Below are 21,282 nucleotides of genomic sequence, written 5' to 3' on the forward strand. Positions count from 1 at the left end.
ATTTTATAAAATAAACCCTCAAAAAGCAGAAGATAGAAAAACAATCATGATTTTAGATTTGTAGCAAATCAATGTCAACTTATTTGTTTTATAGAACTGATGTTAAAAAAATGTTATAATTTGTTAAAAGAAATCCATTGGAATTTATTGTATGTTTTCATTAAGTTTACAATTAGTTAGCCACACAAACGTTTCACATTATCGCACATTTCCTTAAAAAAAATTGATTTCAGAGAAGTTCATCTTATTCATTTGAACCTGAATTAAATTTTATTGAACTGCAATGAGAGCATTTGAATTTCCAATTGCGTAATCATGTAATCAATATTGTTAATACGCATTTCAACTGGGTCACACGCGCTTGTCGTCACTTTCAGTGAAATAATCAGAAAGGTGGCAAGTTTCTCACCATGAATATTGACGCAGCTTGTGAGCAAACAGCCTTGGCGACTCAATCACTCAGCACGACGACGATTCTCACGCCAAATTAATTTGCGTTGGGAAATGTTGGGCTCGTCTCTAAGGCAACGTGCGGAGGAAAAATCCTTTCCTTAATTGACCGTCGATGGACGTGTGTCATTTGTCTATGCACAGGCGTCCTTTCTGTCTCGGTGCCGCCGCGCGTCTCTGCGAAATTAAAATGGACCTTATTTGCATATCGCCTAGGAGTGATATTGATGAAACCCCCGTGGAGTCCTTTTCGAACAGTAAGTGAAATTTATTGGCAATGAGCAGCAGACGAGCAAGCATTTCTCGGGCCGGTAATGGTTTTTTCTTCCTCCTGCGCGCGCTCTTACATCCCCAAGTAATAACGCGTACGGCGCGCTCCAGTAATTGAAAAATTGAAAAATGCGTCTAGGAAGTGGCAGGAAGGAAAAGGAGCAAGGGTTGAGAGAATTCGCAAAAATAATGAGCCGAATGATACAGTCTCCGGAAAAACGTATAACAATAAATCTTTATATTTTTGTATTAGAATTTTCTTAATTTGTATTAATAATAAATGAATATCAGCCTCGTATTTAATTTTCACTTTTTCCCCTTTTATTCATTATATTATTTAGTGTTGCTTCATTTTTAGAGCATTATACCCTACCCTATTTTATGATTTTTAGGTTGTCCGTAATTATGTAGTCTGTAATCTAAACTAAACAGTATTTTTTGTGAGAAAAGAAATTTTAAATTTAAGCTTTTAAATTCTTGATCGCCAATCAAATCTATAAAATGCTAATGAATAATTATTCAAAAGTCTATAAAATTTTGGAAAATAAATAATTGGTTTGGATCATTAATGATTTATCAACTTTTTAATTAATTTTACAATTGTCACAGTTTTCTCTCAACGAAAAATTTAATTATAAAGATCAAGCGATTTATTCTTGTATGGCGCAAGATATGGCTAGATTATCAAGTCGTAAATCCAGCCCGACGCCTCACTTTTCTAATTCATTCACAAGCAAAAACTCGGTCTAGCTGTTTGAATGGCACGCAGAAGATAAGTTGCTGCTGGAAATGGGAGGACGCGGCTGTTTTTGCTCCATTCAGTCTGGCGCGAGCTCAGCAAAGTTTATCGAGAGCTCTCGAGGCGAGTTTGCGCTGCTGCAGCTGTCAAGTTTAATTTTCAAATGGAAATATTTTTAATTTCTCCAGAGCAACCAACACTGCGGGCCATAGAAATGGCGTTGAGAGAAAGGGAGGAGAAAAGCGCTCTTGAAACTCAAAAGGGATGAGAATTGCAATCGAAACCAACTTAACTTTGAGAGCAGCTTTTCTAATTAAAATTTCTCGTTTCTGATAACTAGATTCCCAAGAGGGATTGACAACAACAAGAATGCTAAAAATAAAATAATAGTCGTTGTTGATGATTTTTAATTTTTCTTCCTGGACTGTCATAAATCATCTTTTTTTTTTATTGATTAAAAATTATCATTTCAATTTATTTATTTTCTTGCAACAAGCCGCGACAAATTAATAAAAGCTGAGTTGGAGAAAATATCAAACATTCAACCACCATTTTTTGGGAATTAAATCTCTGCTCACTACGGCAGAAGGGTTGATCTAGAAAGTTTCGGCGAAATTCTTGCTAGTGGTGGTGCCGTTTTTTCTAATCAATTTTCTAACAATCACTTTTTAAACATAAATGGTTCTCAACAATTAAATGTAAACAATGTAGAAAAGTAAACAACAGTGTAATAATCTTTATTTTCAGCGATATGGTTTCATGAACACCAATCCTATTTAGAATTACTGGAATTATGTGGGTAAATTAAACCATGTAGTTATGCAGCTATTCTACTAAAGACACTTGAATATTAAGAAAAATGTAATATTTCTGAATTGAATTAAACGTCTACTTTAATTCAATGAGTTTTTTTATTTCTTCAAGATGAAGCCAGTTAAAATTCAATTCACTATGTACCAACCCTGAACATTTTATGCATATAAATGACAAAATTCTTACAGAAAAGATCATTTATCATTTACTTTCAGAGAAAATTTTAATAAATTTTTTTAGATCAAGTTAGTACCGAGATCTACCAAACAAGATTTTGACCTGAATACTTCTTATTTCATGAAAACAGTGTTTTTATTTTAATATAAATCGAAACCACTTTAATATGGCGGGGTTTAAGTTTCGCGTTGTGCAAGAGACAAGGCGAGGGAGTTGGTTGGTGCTCCTTGATCCCCTAAACACAGCAGCCCGAGGTCTCGTCTTAAAACGCAATTTTCCGCTTCACTGAGCTAAAATAAAACAGAAAATGCAGATTATTCGGTGGTGTGTGCGGCTCGGCGGCGCAGCCTGCGTTGGAATCAATCAATAGTCGGCAGATCACACAATCCAGCCGCGGCTCTTGAATGCAAATTTTGAATGCAAATTGGTCTCTGCAAGACACCGCTCGGCAAACAACACGTTTCCTCTTTCGTTGCTGCCGCGCGCTTAATTACCAAACTAAATGTTTGTGACACTTGTGCTGACGACATTTATTGAGAGATCCGCGTGACGCGTCACCAACAGCCTGCGCGAGCTGGTGCGTGTGTGGTGTTGGTATTGGGCAAAACACACGAGAACTCGCACGCGGCCAAAGTGCCTCTCGGAGCGCGACCCCGATTATTAATTATTCCCGAGCACTTTGTGTGACGAGCGAGCGTGTCAAAACCGTCTGTCCGCGGTGATGTACGCAATGTGCACATCACTATTCTGTATACAGTTGCCATATTTTTTTCTCCGGATTTCTTCCTTTTGATAATTTGCATACCTGGGTCAGAGGTTCAGAAATTTGCCAATTATTATTTATCCTTCTTGTTGTTCTGGAAGACGAGATGAAAAAGAATTTTTTTAGAATATTTCTAAATAATGTTTTTTATTGAATAAAAATCAATTTAACAAGCAAATTGAAAAATAGACATCGGTTTAAATATAAGATAAGAGCAAACGAATTCTACTTTCTCACATTTTTATAAAAAATTTATTTTAATTTTATACTGCCTTTCTGGCAAAATATTTATTACAAATGTTTTGTTATTCTTGTTTTTTCCCATATTATAAGATTAAATAATATATAATTATTTTATAAACCATGGTGACGAGGAACGTTTAGGCCTACGGAGAAGTTTTTCAATATAATTTGTATAATTATTTTAAATCTACAAAATGTTCCTAAAAATGTGTTAATATTGTCAGCTTATTTCATTATAAGAGTGGCAACTCTCAATTCACGCGAATATCGTGCAAAAACTATAATTTTTTTCCATCTAAACCAGGAAAGCCATATAAAATATTTGTAAGAAAAAAATAGTTTAAAAACCGCAATTTTACCCATTCATAGAAAAGTAAAGCTTCCCGCATACTGTCTTAAAAAATCCATATTCAAATGCGGTTCCAATGAATAAAACTAAACAAGCAGCGGGGGGTTTTGTGTGTTTGACGTGTTAACCGCTCCTCTTATGTGTTCGGCATCATTATGCAGGCGTAATGTGGTGGCATATAATCCTCGGGGGTGCCGTGAAATCGCAACAAGCCGTGTGTGTGTGAGTTGCTATTTGCTCAGTCTCATCTCAACAGGTGAGGCAACAATAAATTTATATATTTAAGTTTCGCGTGTTTGCACTCGGCGGGTCGTTCGTTACTTATAATATGCATACACTTTGTTGGGTGCGCGCACGTGGCGTGTCACACGCGTTCTGCTGGCAAGGCTTATCAGCCGAGCATTAAACCCGGAATGCAAATATATCACCGAGAGAGCGCACACACTCCGCCGAGCACATTCACTCCTCGAGACGTACGTGTATGAGATGAATCGAAATGGTGTGTGTTCGCCATTCAATTTCCAGAACACACACTCACGCGGTTACACCAATAATATATCAATCTTGCAAATTCGAGATGAGAGCTGACGATTGCGCCCGAGAGATATGATGCTCGGCGAACTGCGCAAAACGGATTGTTCGCGAAAACATTAATCAGCCTAATGTTCTCAACTTCTGCCGTCTCACGTTTAATAAGCTTTCACCAATTTGGATGATAGATTGATTCTTGTCCGTGATTTATAATTTCCGCCAAGCTCCAGCTTTTTTTATGAGCCTCTTATTATCAAAACTTTCAAAAATGAATGAAAGGAAGAAAAAACAATTAAACTGTTTTTCTTTTCCAGGCACTTTAATAATTTTTATAATATTAAATATTTCATTCTCTCAACTTTAAGTTACATTCTTTTATTTCAACTAAATCGTGCGGATTATTATTTTTTTCTTGTTATCAATTATTATTTTCATCACTACGTTATCTCATGAAATAGTGCAAAGGAGCATTTGCGAAACTGGTTAAACTGATATTTTTTAACAATTTCAAAATTTTTGCAAAATCTTTCCATTTTATATGGTAATATTATCTTATTAAAAAAGTAGCAATTAGTTCACCATTTTTTTCAATAATCAAATCTTTTGATCTGAATATATGATTTTCTTACTTTTGCAAAACGTGGTAATGTAATGAAAGGAAGCGAGGAGGCCTCCCATATAACTTGAATTGAATGAGCTCACGAGATCGCGGTGAAGTTGAGTGATAAATCATCCAGTTGGCGATTCGAGATATTGAAATGGAATGAGCGGATTAAACGGCGCGAGAATCAATATGAGTAAAATGGTTTCGCACAAAAGTGCGTGCCGTCTTCTTGATAGTGCGGCGGCCGTTCGGAAGACGAACTGCTCGGCGCTCCTCGGCACAAGCACTTCATTTAATTTAAAAAAGGCGGAAGGCGCGATCGCAGGGGCGAGACCGTGAAAAATGGCCTCGACAGAAAATAACGAGTCGAAAACGTGATAACGTAGATAAAGGAACCTATAAGTCGGAGGGGGTGAGAGAAAGGCCCATTTTTACTTATATTAATGTCATTTATTTCCCAGCTGCGGTATAGGAAATGGAAAATGGCTAAAATTAATTTTTTAAATGGAACGAAGATCAATTCAGAAGTCACGATTTACTTAAAACTTTTGGGGCGGATCTTCGTCATAGAAGGAGTTAGAAAGAAGGAAAGAAAGTTGGTCTCGCACAGGAAAAAGTTTTTGCCGAGTGTTTTTCCTTTCGGAATCGAATAATCTCACCGAGCATCTCCCTCGCGCCCCAGCAACAGTTTTCCCAAGGCGAAACTTAATCTTGCTTTGGCCCGGGCTAGAGAAGAAGTAGACAAGAGATTGCACAAAACACACTCAGCGGCAGACAGACTTATTTCCACACGAGTATATATAAGCAAGTTGAACTCAATTTCGCATTCTGACAGGCCGAGAGAATTTCGACGAGAGCGACGCGTTAATTAAAAAGTGCTTACCTTGCTTGCTTGCTCAAAAATGCTTTTCCGATGCTTGACAAGCAGGCAAGATTGCTTTCACATCAGCCGGTTTATTTGAACTTTAAGAGAGACGTGCCGGTGTAATTAAATGAAGGGGCGTAACGTAAATTAAATTCCGTCTATCAATGCGACGGAGCAGCAGCAGGTGAGCGAGACAGAGTGCCTCGCAAAGCCTCTTATTTTCTTCCAAACAGACTCTCAACGCGAGTGCAAATATTGTATGTACTTTGCCAGAGAGACACAATCAACTTGTTAATCAACGAAATTATTCAGAATTCGGACCCTTGTTACTTTCGAGTTCAATTCAATTACATGCCTTGCTCCACTTTCGTTGCGACGTCTTCTACACATAATATTCATTATAATTTTATTAAATTTAATTTAATTATTTAAATTAAATCACTAAAGAAATAGAAAACATTATCTGCTTGAGCAATTATTTATTTTTGTGTTTATGTAATTTATTCTCATGAAGGTGAAGTTAAGAATAAAAATATTTTTAACTTGCTATCTGAACTTTTTTTACGTCAACCCCTAGCAAATATTTAACAAACACCCCTTTGTGATTCCCACCGGAAAATTTATGTCCTGCCATTCTTTGATGTAATATGTTGGCAAAAAAGCAATTTTCTTGATTCGTCCCCAAACTGCAGGACAAACTTTTACGAAAACAACAAATAACAAATTTGACCAGATTTATCAAACGCAAACAGGCCGTATACAAAAAAGTTTGCAGTTTTCCTTCTGGACGGGAGTTGAATGAAGTGCGCCGGGGGCATTATTTCGCAGCTCACTCGCGATTTATCAGACGTGCTTTCATAATGCACCCGGTGTGTATTAAAGCATGATGGATTTGGCGATGCTTTCTCGTTCGGCGCCGCCCCCTCTTGGAAGAAAAGTGCAGGCAGTTTTGATAAATTGATTCTTTTCTGATATGCCGGCTTGCAGTTTAAAGGTTTTCAATCAGGGACGACAGCCTTGGAACGGAAAGATAGCCCAACGTATTGGCTCCGCTGCCCTTATCAAGACACGTGGCCGCCTCCTTAAAAAACGGGCAATCCATCAGAGGGATGCGATCGTTTTCACCTTAGCAGAATAAAATTAATGAGATTTTTTTAAATAACTAGCCTGATCGGTAAAATTATCCAACCTCCCAAAATTATTTGCAACAGTCCCAGGTATGAAATATTAATTTAAAACAATAATTCTAAAGAATTTGTCTTTCCTTTCTTTTATAATTTCCAAAGAAAAGTTCAAAAATTATAATAGAAACGTCTAGAAAATGGAAACATAATATACTCAATAACAACCCACGGGATTTCTCCTTTTTAATTGTAAAAGAGAAAAATAAGTCAATAATGATCTTAAAATTAGAATAATTAAAGTTTTAAACCATTTATGAATTAAATGAAAGCACCATTTTGTGATATGCCCCTTGATATGTTTGCATTATTTTTAAATAGCAATAACTTTTTTAATCTGAAAATTCGTCTTCTACAAAAGATTTAAAAACATTTTTATATTTACAATATTATTCAGAAAAAAAATCCGTTGAAAATTATTTAAAAATCAATAAAAACATTTTAAACGTAGTTTACTTATTGTTAGACATATGAAAATACCAATAGGAATTGATAAAATTTTCTTCAATATAATATTGAACAAATTTCATCATTTATTTATTTTTTCATCTATTTTGACCTCTGTAAAATACAAAAACGAGTGAGAAAATTGAAAAAGGCAAAAAATAAGCGTATCTGGAAGCCACAAAAAGCACTCTGTGTTTTTCGATTAAATTCGCTTTAGCCAAGTCGGAGGGGCCAAGTTGTTCTTAGCCGGTGAAGCCTAAGTGAAAGGTACATTGCCTCGTGTGAGGGGATTGGGCGATCGCTGGGCAGGGTGGAAGAGGGAGAGAGAGCGTGTGTGCGAAAACGCAAGCGCCGGGGCTGCCTTTTTGCAGGGCGCCGGCCCAGAAACGAGCTTAAGTTTTGCTGCCGGGCAGGATTCATGCTTGTCGGCCGGCAGACTTCGCCCAACCCAGTTGCCTCAACATCCACAGCGCTCGTCTCCTCGCACCCTCCTGGTCGACCACCAGGCTCTCTTAATTTTTCTCGGCCGACGAAAAAGACGAGCCAGCACCACGGCCCAGTCAACATTGAATCGCACTCTGTGCTGCTGGCGCCAGACCCCCAAGGACACAGGTGTGTACAACATCGATTTTGCTCTGTATATGAACCCGGTGTTTTCATTCATTCATTTCGGGGCGCGCCAACGGCGTAGTTAAAGATTTGACCATGCACGGTTGCCAAAACAGGAATTATTAAAGAGGGTTAAAAAAGTGAAAATCAAAATTTTTTACTGCAGTAATTGAGAGCTGTCCTAAAATTTATTTTTTAATTTGCAAAAGTGAACACAAAATTTCAGAAAAATGAATATTTGCAAGACATAAAAATTACATGAAAACTTTGGAATTAATCAGAATTAATAACCTATTAAGTGTAAATTCCATTATTTGGACTAAATTTCATTTTGAAATTCAATTTTCATTTTTATAAGATCCTATTTTGATAGCAATGCTTCTGATATAAAATTCTCAACTTCATTTTTGATCACATTGACTTTTGACAGATTCTATTGGATGGGACGCGCTCATAAATGGGTATATGTGTAGGCTTCACAGTGAAGAATATTTTTCTTTAAAATGCGCAATATATTAAACAAGACGAATGATCAAAATATTTATACATATATTATTTCATTCATTATATTTATTTTCAACGGAGAAATTATTTACTCTTCAAAATTTGTAGTGAAGAAGAAGCTGAATATAATAACCATAATTACAGTTTTCAACTGATTTTTTTTTTAATATTGCGAGTTTATTAGCCGAGGAAAATCATCAATGTTGAATTAAAGGAACTTATTGATTTATAAGTTTATTACAAGAAACTGATATTAAAAATATTAAACAGCCATAGATGAATTTTAGCCATTGGCAAGCCGAGGAATATTATCAAAGTTCCGTTTAAAATAACAGGAACTATTAATAAACTTCCACGATTTGCAAGACTTTATTTAATTTTTTTGATAGCCATAGATGAATTTTAGCCATTGCTAAGCCGAGGAATATTACCAAAGTTCAGTTTAAAATAACAGGAACTATTAATAAAATTCCAAGACTCGAAAGACTTATTTTTTTTTAAAAAAAATCACCAAAAATGCTTTAACATGGATGAACTTTGCCTGTTGCCAAGCCGAGGAATTTGATCAAAGTTCCGCTTGAAGAAACAGGAACTGTCAACCAACTTCCTCGACTTGCAAAAGCATCCAGCGAGCTACGTCAGCAATGCAAGGCAGAGCTAGCGACCAAAGACCAAGATATAGAAAAGGTCATTCAGAAACTAGCTCTGTGATGCAATCCCGACTGCTCGTGATGGGCCTTCCAAACTGGCTGGCCGCTACGAGGAGAATGATCCTCTGTGCTGGATGCCCCCCTTTTTATACCGAGCTGAGAGCGGAGGGGGCTTGTGATTGGTCGGAGCTGCGACGCGCTCGGCAGCGAACGCAGCGCCACCACCGAGCGAGCGATTTCTCTCCCTAATTAAAAATATTAATCCTTTGAGGCATTATTATTATAATTTATATACTGATTCTTAAAAATTCTTGTGCGTGCGAAATTTTATATATTAAATTTTAAAAACAAATTTTGGAGTAAAATAATAGTTATAAAAGAAAAATAAAGCGATCGTCAATAAAAATGCCAATGGAAGCGCCAATGATAGTTTCGAAAATGATATTTTAAAATTTTATTTGGTCTCATTATTTATAATTATAGTTCATTCTTAAGGGCGCAAAAATAACAATAAGGAAAATAAAATATTTCCATACATAATTTTTGATATTTTCTTAAAAAATAAGAAATATCTTTTTAAATAAGTCATTTTAAATTGTTTTATATTTTGTCTGTATCAATGTCGGAAAGCTTTCCGATGAAGTGTCAGTGTGTTTGAAATGCAGCATTTCTTGCTGACGTAAACGCCCCACTCACTGCTTTTTATGCGTGTGCAAAAACATTTGGCAGTGTCAACATTTGGCGTGTGTAACTGCGAACACACAGCCGTACCATATAAATCAGAGGCGAAGGAGCAGAAGCAATTTCTAGCATTTCGCGTGTACGCAAGCAGGGTTTTGTATGTGTGCGGGTGAGTGCCGAGCAAATTATAAAGTCAAATATTCCGCCGGCATCTAAGGTTGTCGCAAAGTGTGTGCAGCCGCCGGAGCTGCGAGCCGAACAACGCTGCTTGCCGGATTTGCATAATTACGTGTGGGAATACATTGGGGATTCAATAATACACTCCATAACTTGGAGTAACGATTATGCGATTATAATGCAAATTATCGCCCGGCAATTTGATAGCAGGGCAAAACAAATGGAGCGAGCCGAGAGCGCCACTCACTCGTTTCTTGCGAATTCCGCAACTTAATTGCTTCTTCTCGACTCGCAGAACTGCAGCTGTCGTTTACAAATGAGATTTGGAAGTTGCAAACTTACTTTTTGTGTGGAACTTTTGACGAATCGGAAAGAAAGAGCCCAGCCCGAGTATTGACTCTCCAGAGCGATCGTTAAATGTCGGGCCAGAATCTTGAATCTCAATCTCAAATTTGAAATTTGTTTGCATTATTTCAGCAAAATTCTGGATTGTGCGGAGTAGCTATTCTGTCCAACAATTCACTTTCTTTGAAACACAATTTATTTCAATAATTGAATTTAAACAATGGGATTACAACAATTTGATAAGAATACAACAAGCTCTAAATATAAATATTCTTGACATTGTTGCGAAGCTTTTAGGACTATTTTTTTTATGAATTGAATTTATTTATATTTTTTATTTCTGTATTACTATTCAGTTAAAAGTGACCATATCCACCATCACCAGCCAATTATTCTTTCATTTTTGGCAAACAAAAATAACGAGTCATTCCTAAATTTTTCGCAAATTGTAATTTAATGTGTTTAAATATTCAATTGAAATTAACTTTTTTTTTCTAAACAACAAGAAGTAATATATTTTTCTTTTCAGTTCTATCTCACATCAGATAAATAAAATACTTATTTCTGTTACTTACTGACTTTTTATGTTATTTTAAACGTGACCTCTTAAAGTGGTTGCAAGCGTGCGTGGTTTTAAGTCCCAGAAGAAATTTGCTCTTCGTTTCTCGCGTATAAACACACTTGGCTCTCGTCTCCAACCTTCTTTCATATAAAGACCGTAATTATAAAACCTCATTTGCATCCCGCCGTTGCGTGTTAATTGGACATTCTCAAAAAATATTATTTTCATTGCGTCTCCGCTCGCAAGAGTTTTCGGCTCGGAGAAAATTAAGTGACAACTTTTTGCAGCCAACTTTCTTTCGCCCGGGAGGAAAAGCCCCTAAGTAAGTTAGAACAAAGGCATTCCGAGACACAAAACGCAGCTTTTCATTTTTTGGAGAAAAACAGTTGTCGGGACGTGAAAATATTTACACGAGACTTATTGCGAAACTTTATTCATTATTAACAAACACACACTTGAAAAAGGAGCGAGCTTCATTAATTACGTAAAGAGTTAAGAGTCATTTGAATTTAATACAATTCCGTCCGTGGACAAAGCTAGTCCCATTGTGTGCACGTGGCAGATCTAAAAGATAAATTGCCAGGCCGCGTGTTTGGGCAAAAAATGAAAATTCTGCTTCCATCCTGCCGAGGGAATAATAAATTCTACCCGCTCGTGGAAAAGCGTGCGCTAATATTGCCCTCCATTAAAGTCACATTTGCTCTTTATTCGCGGCAAAGATCAAGCGGGCGGACCCTAGTTTTTTTCCCCGGCCATCAAAGGGGTCCAAAACTCGTCTCTTCGCCGCGTTATTACGATTATTGCTGGCTGGAACCATCTAAAGTGGAAAAATTTGGCAATTTTTCGGTTGTGCGTGTTCGAGAGGGGGTGCGTGTAATGAAATTATCTTTCAGCTTCGCTTAGCCCGAAAATGCATCTTACCCCTTCCAGATGGACGCGTTTGATGGATTGCAATATCGGAAGAGAGTCCAATGAATATGTGATGACTATCGGCGAAAACGTCTCTGCGCATCAAAAAGAAAAGAGACTGATGGCACGGAATATTATTTACGCTCTGAATGGCTCGCGCCGGATTATTGGAAAATGCGACACGTCTGCCATCCCCGACACTCCCGCGCATTTTAATGAAGGCAAATTTCTCGCTCTCTTTTTTTGTCGCTCACCAATGTCGCTGTCGGAAAGACCGGCAAAAGTGATTTGTGGCACTAATGCCGCGCACATCATGCACACACACAAAGCTAATCCCTCTGGCTTACGTTTGAGTTGTACAAAAAGGGCTAATGGAAAATTTTATTTGCTGCATGACATTTCATTAATTTGCGAAAGTCGCGCATGAGTTAATTTCAAAATTTAATCCCTACTCCCGGGACTGACAATTACGCGAGGCAAAATGCTTAAAAGCATTAAACTTTGCAAACTTAATTTCAAACAAAACTTGTCTTTAAATATATTTACTGAATTTTGCTTTTGCTTCCAAAATTGTAGCTGAATTCTTAACAATTGTCTAAACTAACACTAGAAATTTAGTTTAACGTTATTTAAAAGTTTTAATAATTATCATTTAATTTTTAAAGCATTTTTTATTAAGCTATGTATTTGATTATAATTTACAAGGTAATATTTTTGGTATTTATGTATTTGTTAGTAGTTAAAAATTTTCATTGCACTAGACTGAAAATTGAAAATTTATTTGACCAATAGTATAAATAATAGCATGCCAATAAAGTACTACATTAATTCCTGTAAGGAACTTCAAACCCTGACAAGATCGTTTTTAAAATTATGCTGTCCATGAAAGCTATAAATTTCGAAAACTAATTATCATCAATAAAATTTATTATATATGAATACAACCTGTTTCATAAAATTCCCAATAAAAATTTCTAATTGTAATTAATCATCGATCTCAATAGCCGCAATTAAAAAAATTTAAAAGTATTGAAAATAAACTTGTGCATAATAATAATTTAAAATTTTGACTTGAATAGATGTTTAAATAAAACCATGTAACCTTTACAGACTGATTTTAACTTTTCAATTTTAAAGGGCAAAAATGTCTTATTTTTCTTCTGAATCGATTCATGGGGCCAAACTGGATATTTGACGCAGCCTCTGATCGAAACTATATAAACATTTACTTAATCCTTTGTAGACCCAATTCGGTGACTCAAAATCTTATTTCATAACTTGTGCATTGTGCATTTGACGATAAATTCATTTAGAAAAATATTTATATTTATTGAAAGCGTTAAGAAATTGGCCAAATTATTCCACTGCCAGTTAAAAAGCCTATCAGAACTTTTTCATATGCTTCCAAAATAAATTCAGCTGAAGCTTTGAATTTAAAAAAATTTTCCAAGCAAGCCAGAAAATAATAATTCTAAGAAAGCGCGCTTTTTTCTATAAAATTTAAGTGAATAAGCATCAGAAAATTGAATTAAATTTCTGTCTGCAGAGCAAATTACTCTCATAAAATAAATCACGCACTTCAAGCAGCAAACTTTTGAGGAAAGCAATATATTCAAAAATCCGCGTTGAAAACTTTTGCCTCTCTCTTGCATACACCCGAGCTCAAAAACTTTCGCTCCGTGCGTATATTTCATGCCCTGCAGCTTATTAATTGAATGAAGAGCACCGAGACGAACGTCCCGAGGTGAATTTAAATTGGCAACTTGCTGCTGGTTTGTATTCACCTGCCGTCGGGTGCAAAATCAAAATCTATTTTATAGCTTTTTGTAGCATTGGCGCTTTGTTAGATGACGCCGTTTGTTTCAGTTTGAAGTGAACGTGATGGCGTTTAATTAAAAATTAATTAGAGTATAGCTGGGCAATTCGGGCCAAAATTAAACCAAGCGCAATGAATGTTATTATGCGAGCGCTCTCGCACCCGGCCGCGCTGACAAAAGGTTTAATCAAATCTCTGCACTGGTACGACTTGTGATGTTTAATGACTTTTGGTTCTGTTGCTCTTGAAAAAATAATGCTGCTCGCAGATTAGAAATTCTTTTTGCCAGCTCCCTCTAAAAGGGCACTCGAGTTTTCGCTGGATCAAACGGCGCAAAGGCTAATAAAATGTTTTTCCAGGGCAAATAACACACAGCAGAGTCCATCTGCGCTTTGAGCCATCTTGCGCCATGACATGTATGATTCACTGAGCCTTTTGTTTTTTATGGAAAAGCTTTGGGTTGAAGCCATGCGTTCTTTCAACATTAATCCCCTTTAAAATCAGAGAAAAATTTATTACTTTTTTCTTTTTTCACCATCAAATTCATTTATACAAATGTTCTATTGTCCTGATTAATAATATTTTTTTTTCAATCGAGAAAGTTCAAATAATGAGGAGGTTATGCAGGCATAATAAATAAATGAATGAATTAATATGATCAGTTGCTCCAATTTATTTGATACTGGAAGGAACCTTTATATAAATTCAACAATGAAACTTTTAACAAATTAATAATTTTAATTGAATGAACTAAGCGCTTAAAAAATTTAAATTATCTTATAAACGGTAATTTTAAATTTTTAAATAATATTATTTTTTTCCTTTAAAAATATCCTGTCCAAAAGAAAGTACGTTTGATTATAGCTGCCGTTCCTCTCGATCTATATTTGCAACTTCAATTTCCATTCTCACTTGAACTTTGCAGTCTGAATGGGTGTTGGAGGCAGCTGCTAATTTTCGCGCAGTTTAGCAAGAGTGCCGTGACTAGCAATATCGGGTCCATTTCCTGCGACACGTCAGCCTGTTCTGCAAACCAGGAAATGAGAGCGAATCAAGGCAAAGAGAGGAGAGAGTAATTAACTCGGGTGTCCTTCAACAGCTGCAGTTGAAAATATGTGTCGCAACTTCTCATTTTGCCAGTGAAAAGCAGCCGCACAGTATAATTATCAAAATGGAAACAACGCGTGCACACATCACAACCACGAGCTAGTTTGCGCGAAGAACAAAGTAAAACTGGTGACTGCGCTGATCGAATTTCGCATCCAGTTGGGCCGATGGGGAATGGGAATTTACACAGAATCAAAGTATCTTGGGAGATGAAATTCATTGACATGCAATACAAAAGTTGTATTGGATCTAAAAAAAGAGTACAAAAACAAATTTGATTAATTGTTTTTGGTTTTGACTTTGTTTTTATTTATTTTAAGTGAAGTGTTCCATCTCTTCTGAGCTGACCAAACTCCCAATCTGTCTTTTTATCTATTTTTTTTTTACGTTTTCTCAAGAGCAACGTTGACTAAGAGCCGCTGATAAAACTATAAAATGAAATTGTCACCTGCCACAATTTTTAAACTTTTTAAATTTTTTATACTTTTAACTAGATTGTTCACAGAATGTTCATATTCTTTACTGTTCATTATTCATGTTCACAAAATTAAAAGAGAATTATTTTTAGAGTTTATAATATCAGTTATTTTTGTTTCTTTATAAACATCATTATTATTTTGTTTTTTACAAATGCACCGTGATTTTGCTAAATATTTGGAGTAATTTTTGTTAGCTTTTTTTACTAACTTACAATAAAAACAAGAATTGGAAAAAGTTTTATATTAGATCATGCTTAAAAATATTACAGAACATTCATAAATGGTCATTTGGGCAAATGTTTAGAAATTTTTCAAAACGTTTATTCCTGGATAAAGCAAATAACATGCATTTGCAAACACCGAAATAAGAAATACTAGAGTTTGATTTTTCTGATAAAAGAAAGCAGAGAAAACGCAAAATGTGTATCCAATCATATCGAAACCAAAAGCTACTCTGGTAATAACGGTTGATGGTCCGTACTAATGTCCCGTCCTTCTGAAAAATTGATCTCTCTCGGTCATATAAATGTATGGCATGATCTAAATTTTTATATCTCTGTGCATTTGCATGCATATTCATTTGGCCGGGGAGCGAGAGAGATTGGGAGACAGGCTGGCAGGATAATAAAAATCCATTCGTGGAATTTGCAAATGGAAATGAAATATATTTCTTTCTGTGCTCGATTGCCGGCAGAGGAAAATCATTAAAAGCGACGAGGTATGAGAGGAGCTGCTGAGCGCTGGCGGCGCATAAATATATCAGAGATGTAGCAGACAAAGTCGGAAATCGCTTTTTTACGCAGCCGAGGATAACAATGGCATCAAATACGTTTTTCATATATAACTGAATGAATTCCATGCCGCGCGCGCGTCCTCATTGATTTCCAACGCTCCCTTCGTAATTTCATCCAGTGAATAGCGGCCGCAGGAAATAAAATCCAGAATGAATAGCCGTGTAATAATAATTGCGAAAAAAAGAAGGGTGTAATGGATGGATTTAATATTCGCGCACAGTCTTTCGCTTGATTCCCATTTTTTCGCTCACACAGAGCCCGCCCGCGCGCTTTTCATTAATTAAATCTGCTCTCTTATAAGCATATCACAACCACGGCTGCTTTTTTTTCGGCCGGCACTGGTTTTTGTCATTATTTTCGCTTCAGCGGAAAACCCATTAGCGCTCGGTATTAAAAGCTTGCGAAAAGAGAAGCGATTTTATGTTATATTGTTTGCTGCGAAAATTCTAGTTTTCGTGTAAAGGCTTATTGAGTGAATAAGGTGTGGTCCCTCCATTTCGTCCGGCCAATCTCGGTTGATATAGGAAAGACATAGGTGCGTCAAAACATAGGCAACCGGCCACAAATTGACAAACGCCCACCAACGACAGAGAATGGGTGAACCGGTAACCTTTTGCAGTAGGTGCGCAAAATGCAATTTTGGAGGAGATGAGACAAAACTCCGGCACTGCGTGGTGCGTCTCCAGTTCCTCTGTGTTGTTCCGCACAAAGCCCCACCGTTGCGAGGGGATTTGCTTAATGCTGTGGATTCGCAATCAACTAAATCAACCAGGTTTTTCTTGAAGATGGAAAATATGTTTTATTGATTCACAAAATGGTTTTTTCCTTGGGAATTTGGGAAAGCATATTGGAATTAAAATACAATTGAAACATTATAGCAAAAAGCAAATAGAAAAGGGAACAGAAAAATTAGATATAGAATAATCAAGTCTGCAAAAGTGTAAATTAAAAAAAAATATATATATGAATCATGGTTTTCCCAATCACAATTAAACACAAAATTATTTCAGTAGGAAATGAAAAATACAAAATTGGTGTTTACAATTGTAAAAAAAAATTAAATAAAAAATTATATTTTTAAATTCTTATATATTGAAAACAACCTTTCTCAAAGAAAATAATTCATAATTGATCAAACTATTTCAAGCAAGATCTTATATTTTTATATAAATAGCTGTTAATTGGGATGCTTGGAAATAAATTTTTGCTTTATATTTTTAATTTACCAGTCCTTTCTTCTAAGATGAGATTTTATAATTAAAAATAAAAAAAAGATAATTACAAAAAGTCTCTTGGGTCGTCGAAATTTGCCTCACCCAGTGTTAAATTATAGACGACACTGCCAAAACTTTTATCATTTCCTTCTCTTGGAGCGAAGAAACGAAATTTGCTAAAAACTTTTTGCAAACCCCAATCCGACGCACAAGAAGTTTGGCCGGGGTTGGATAAATTCCGCTAAACTTTGAGACCTCTGAAATTAAGCGCGGCTTTTTTGATCTCGCGCTCTTTGCTAATTGCAAATTACGTCACGCCAGCAACTAATTTGAAATCTATTAGAAAGCAATTAAGCAACAATATGGCAGCGAGAGCAGTATGGCAAGCTCGTTAATTCAGACCCTTGAGTCGATTTATACACATGTATATAGAGTCGTGATAAACTTTGGGCCAGACATAATTAACCGAGGCGGATGCAAAAACGTGTGCAGAAGAAACATCGGCGCTGCAGCTAAAAACTTGCTCTTGCGAGCGACGGATGATAAAGCGTGTGTGACACACAAGGAGCTGCTTGTGCGCGCCTTTGTTGCCTCCTCGACCATTTTTCATTTTAATATCTCGCCGCGCGCCTCGTTCATAATGCAGAATTAAAAGGGAGCACGACGCCCGGAGGTGTCGCGCCCGAGCACAAAACGCGCGGCTCAAGACGCCCTTTTCACGGCGAACAAGAAGAAGAAGGATTACACGCACGATCCATCACCCTGCGCCCTTGCGAGGAGCTATACACACACCATCAAAGTGTCCGCCTCTCATCTTGCCAAAATTGGTACCGTTCCTTAATTATGTTTTGCCAGTGACGGCAAAATGCTTTCAAAACCATAATAGACCCCTTAATATTGTATTGATCAGGAATTGCCTCATTCGCCTAAAAACAGTTAAAATCAAAGTTATAACTATCGTTTTTTATTCGTTTTCGTTATTTATTCGTGTTTATTTATTGGTACAAAATTTCTCTATAGAAACATTAAGAAAATGGATTTTTATTTTTAAATCTATTTTTGCCAAAAATAAGGTCCCAAACACCTTATTTTGAGGGAGTGGACTTTTTACTTACTTATTATTGTTCTATGTATTTTTTCCATTTTTATTTAAATATCGTATTTTAAAATAGATGAATTGCGCATTCCAAATCTGGGGTCAACGAACTCACAGGTATGTTGTGCTAAGCGGATGGCCTTGGTGGCGCCTTTTGTTATTGTTATCGATCTGTTGTTTCTGTGCCAAAAAATCACCACAAAGAGTGTTGTTGGTTTGGGAATTCTCAGTGGCTACTTTAGCAACAAGCGATGCTCAGACCATTAGATTAATTCGGATTGCCAAAAACTTAGATTATGTATTTCAAATGCGCTTGAAAATGCCCAAATTCACTAAAAATTGTTGAAATAAAATCAAGAAATTTTAATAGTCACTAAAATGAATTTATAAAATTAACATAAAAAGAAAATTCCAAAGCTTGGAATATCCAATGAGTTTTTATTTATTTGGTGACAGACTGAGAGATGAATAAAAGTATAATATCGCACATAAAAAATATTTCCCTTCCCATTAAAAATCAGCTGACTGAATATTTAAAATTTAAATTCCTTGAGACCATGAACTATAAATTTTAGGAACTTTATTATAAAAAAAAAACCATTTTTCACTTAATTTCCATTCACATTTAACAAAAGGAAATCTGAGCTACAATTTAATTTTTTAGGTTATCGTGGATTTTAATAATAATAAAAAAAATAATAATAATAATATTTACACCGAGAAAAAGTTACATCAATTTAAAGCTCTTGGTGGTGCGCACCCTCCTGGCGCTCAATTGGCGTTGAGCGAAATCGTGTTCAAATTCAGACATACCTGGTGCCGCGGCTGAAATAATTAAGGGTGGAAATGATTTTACTACAAAAATTACGGTTGTGCAAAGAAAGTTCATGCTTTCCTCTACAAAATCATATAAAAGTTTGTAATTTAATTTGCATTTAATAATTAATGTGAAAAATGGAACTTTTTCAAAACCTTAAACCTTAATTATTTCAAATATCCGAGAACAATTTTGAGAATTTGAGCTCCAATTTATATCATTGCATTGAGAGCTAAATTTAATTAGGGTACATATAAAATTTAAACAAATTTTCCAATAATATTTTTTTTCAAAGATGAAATTTTTTCGCGAGCGGCAAAAATTGGAAGCTCTGCCTTCCGCTAATCAGTGCATTACGCAATCGCGCCCTTTTTTGTTGCGTAAAAGGGGGAGGGAAAATGAGAGGGCGGAGTCAGAAATTGTTTACAAAGAGACAAGGTGAAAGGTGTGATGTAAGTGTCAGTTGTCAGTTCCGAAATGGGTCCCAAAATGTGTGTTTTCTTGAATAAACCCAGCCAAGTCAGAGCAGCAACAAGCCGTCCTCAATTTGATCATCGTTCCAGCCGCGGCACCAGGTATTTCTAAACTTGGACATGCTCTTCGCCAACTGGAAATTTGGTATCGCCAGTACCTTCAAATTGATATAAAAAACTTTTTCTCAGTGTAAAATTCAGAAGTCTTTTTCTGATTTTGAATCATTTGAAAATGACTTCGAATATAAAGGTTAAGCCCTGGTGCCCATTTGATCAAAGATTATGCAATACGAGGCCGAGACAGTTTGTCGTGCAGTTTCTCTCTTGAATTCGTGCGAATTTTCTGAGATGCTTGTTTCGGCATTTCCTGTCCCCAACGCCGGCTGGCGGAGATGATGTGATTATTAATGGTGCTGCCTCGGCTAATTAATATAATGAGACTGCGGCGAAGTTTAACACGGAATGTGATTCCAGAGCGGCAAGCTCTCCTCCAGATTAGCGCAGGGTCAGGTTTCAAGCTCAAGAAAATGCGGGGAGGAAAGTAGGCCGCCGCACCTCGACCGACGACGAGAGCAAAAGTTTATTCGAAATGCGCAGGGGAGCTTTGCAGCTATAGCGAAATGCGGGAGCGCTCTTTAATTATGCTGGGAATTGTAATTGGCAAAAGATGCAGGCTTGATAGGGTCTTCGCAGAAAGCCGCAGCCGCCTTTTGTTCTCCCTGGGGCGGATGCGTTATCTCGGTGGGAACCGAATTGTTTTTTAGTTGCTGGTGTTTGCTTTCATCGTCATTCTCGCCGCCATTTGCGGGCGGCCTCGCGAGTCTTTCTTTGATGCTGAAAAGCGATATCTTTTTCAAAATTAGATGGAGGCAATTTCAAACTCTGAAGTTAACTTCCCAATCTTGATGAAGCTTCTTTAATAATTATAAAATGCAAATTTTGATAAGAGGATATTGCTACGATTCCTAAGTTTTACTTTCTTCCATGAATCCCATCAAAATTGATTGCAGGAAAGTGCATTAAAGTTTCTAAAGGCAAATCCTGTTCTTCTTAGAAACAGGATTGTATAGAAGCAGAAAATTTTCATTCTTTTTGACAAAGAAATCATTTGCCACATTAAGATCTTAGGAGAATGAAGATGATGAGCAAAGAAAACTTAATTGTAAACATTCATATTTTATAAATACAGTTTGCTTAAAAATATTTGTGTATCCTTTCCATTGAGAAAATTTTGCAGATTTTAAATTAAAATAAATTGAATGATTTCTCCGTTTCCACTCTAATAAGGAGAAAGTATTTTTGATTGATTTTATCTTAAAAGAGTGAGAGAACTTTGCTAAAACAGGACTAAATATTGAATATATTTGCCTCTTCTCTTTGCATTATTAGAATGTTCTCCATGTTCCATCTCAACGTAAACACGTGCTTTTGTTAATAATCGTGGAAGTGCTGAAAGGCGTCTTAATTATAAAGGCAATGCGTGAAGCGCAGTTGGCGTCACCTCTCATCATCGTTCCTTGAGCGACGAAGCGAAGCCCAGGAATTTTCAATAGGCCGTCGTCAAAAAGTGGCGGAGGCCGCGATCAATAAAGTAATCTCGGCACACCGCGTGCACCA

The 21,282-nt window shown here is 36.3% G+C and overlaps 1 protein-coding gene across 1 annotated transcript in view; it reads left to right on the forward strand.

Annotated features, from left to right (window-relative positions):
• Positions 1-7,857: 7,857 nt before the first annotated feature.
• The window catches only part of LOC132194276 (uncharacterized), a 76,327-nt gene continuing 62,902 nt past the window's right edge, over positions 7,858-21,282 (forward strand). The window contains exon 1 of the mRNA XM_059615447.1: positions 7,858-8,044. The gene's annotated coding sequence lies outside the window, so the exon portion shown is untranslated. The remainder of the gene's footprint in view (positions 8,045-21,282) is intronic.

This window comes from Neocloeon triangulifer, unplaced genomic scaffold (genome assembly GCF_031216515.1).
Source record: "Neocloeon triangulifer isolate White Clay Creek 2 clone unplaced genomic scaffold, ASM3121651v1 ptg000006l, whole genome shotgun sequence".
Taxonomy (NCBI): Eukaryota; Metazoa; Arthropoda; class Insecta; order Ephemeroptera; family Baetidae; genus Neocloeon; species Neocloeon triangulifer.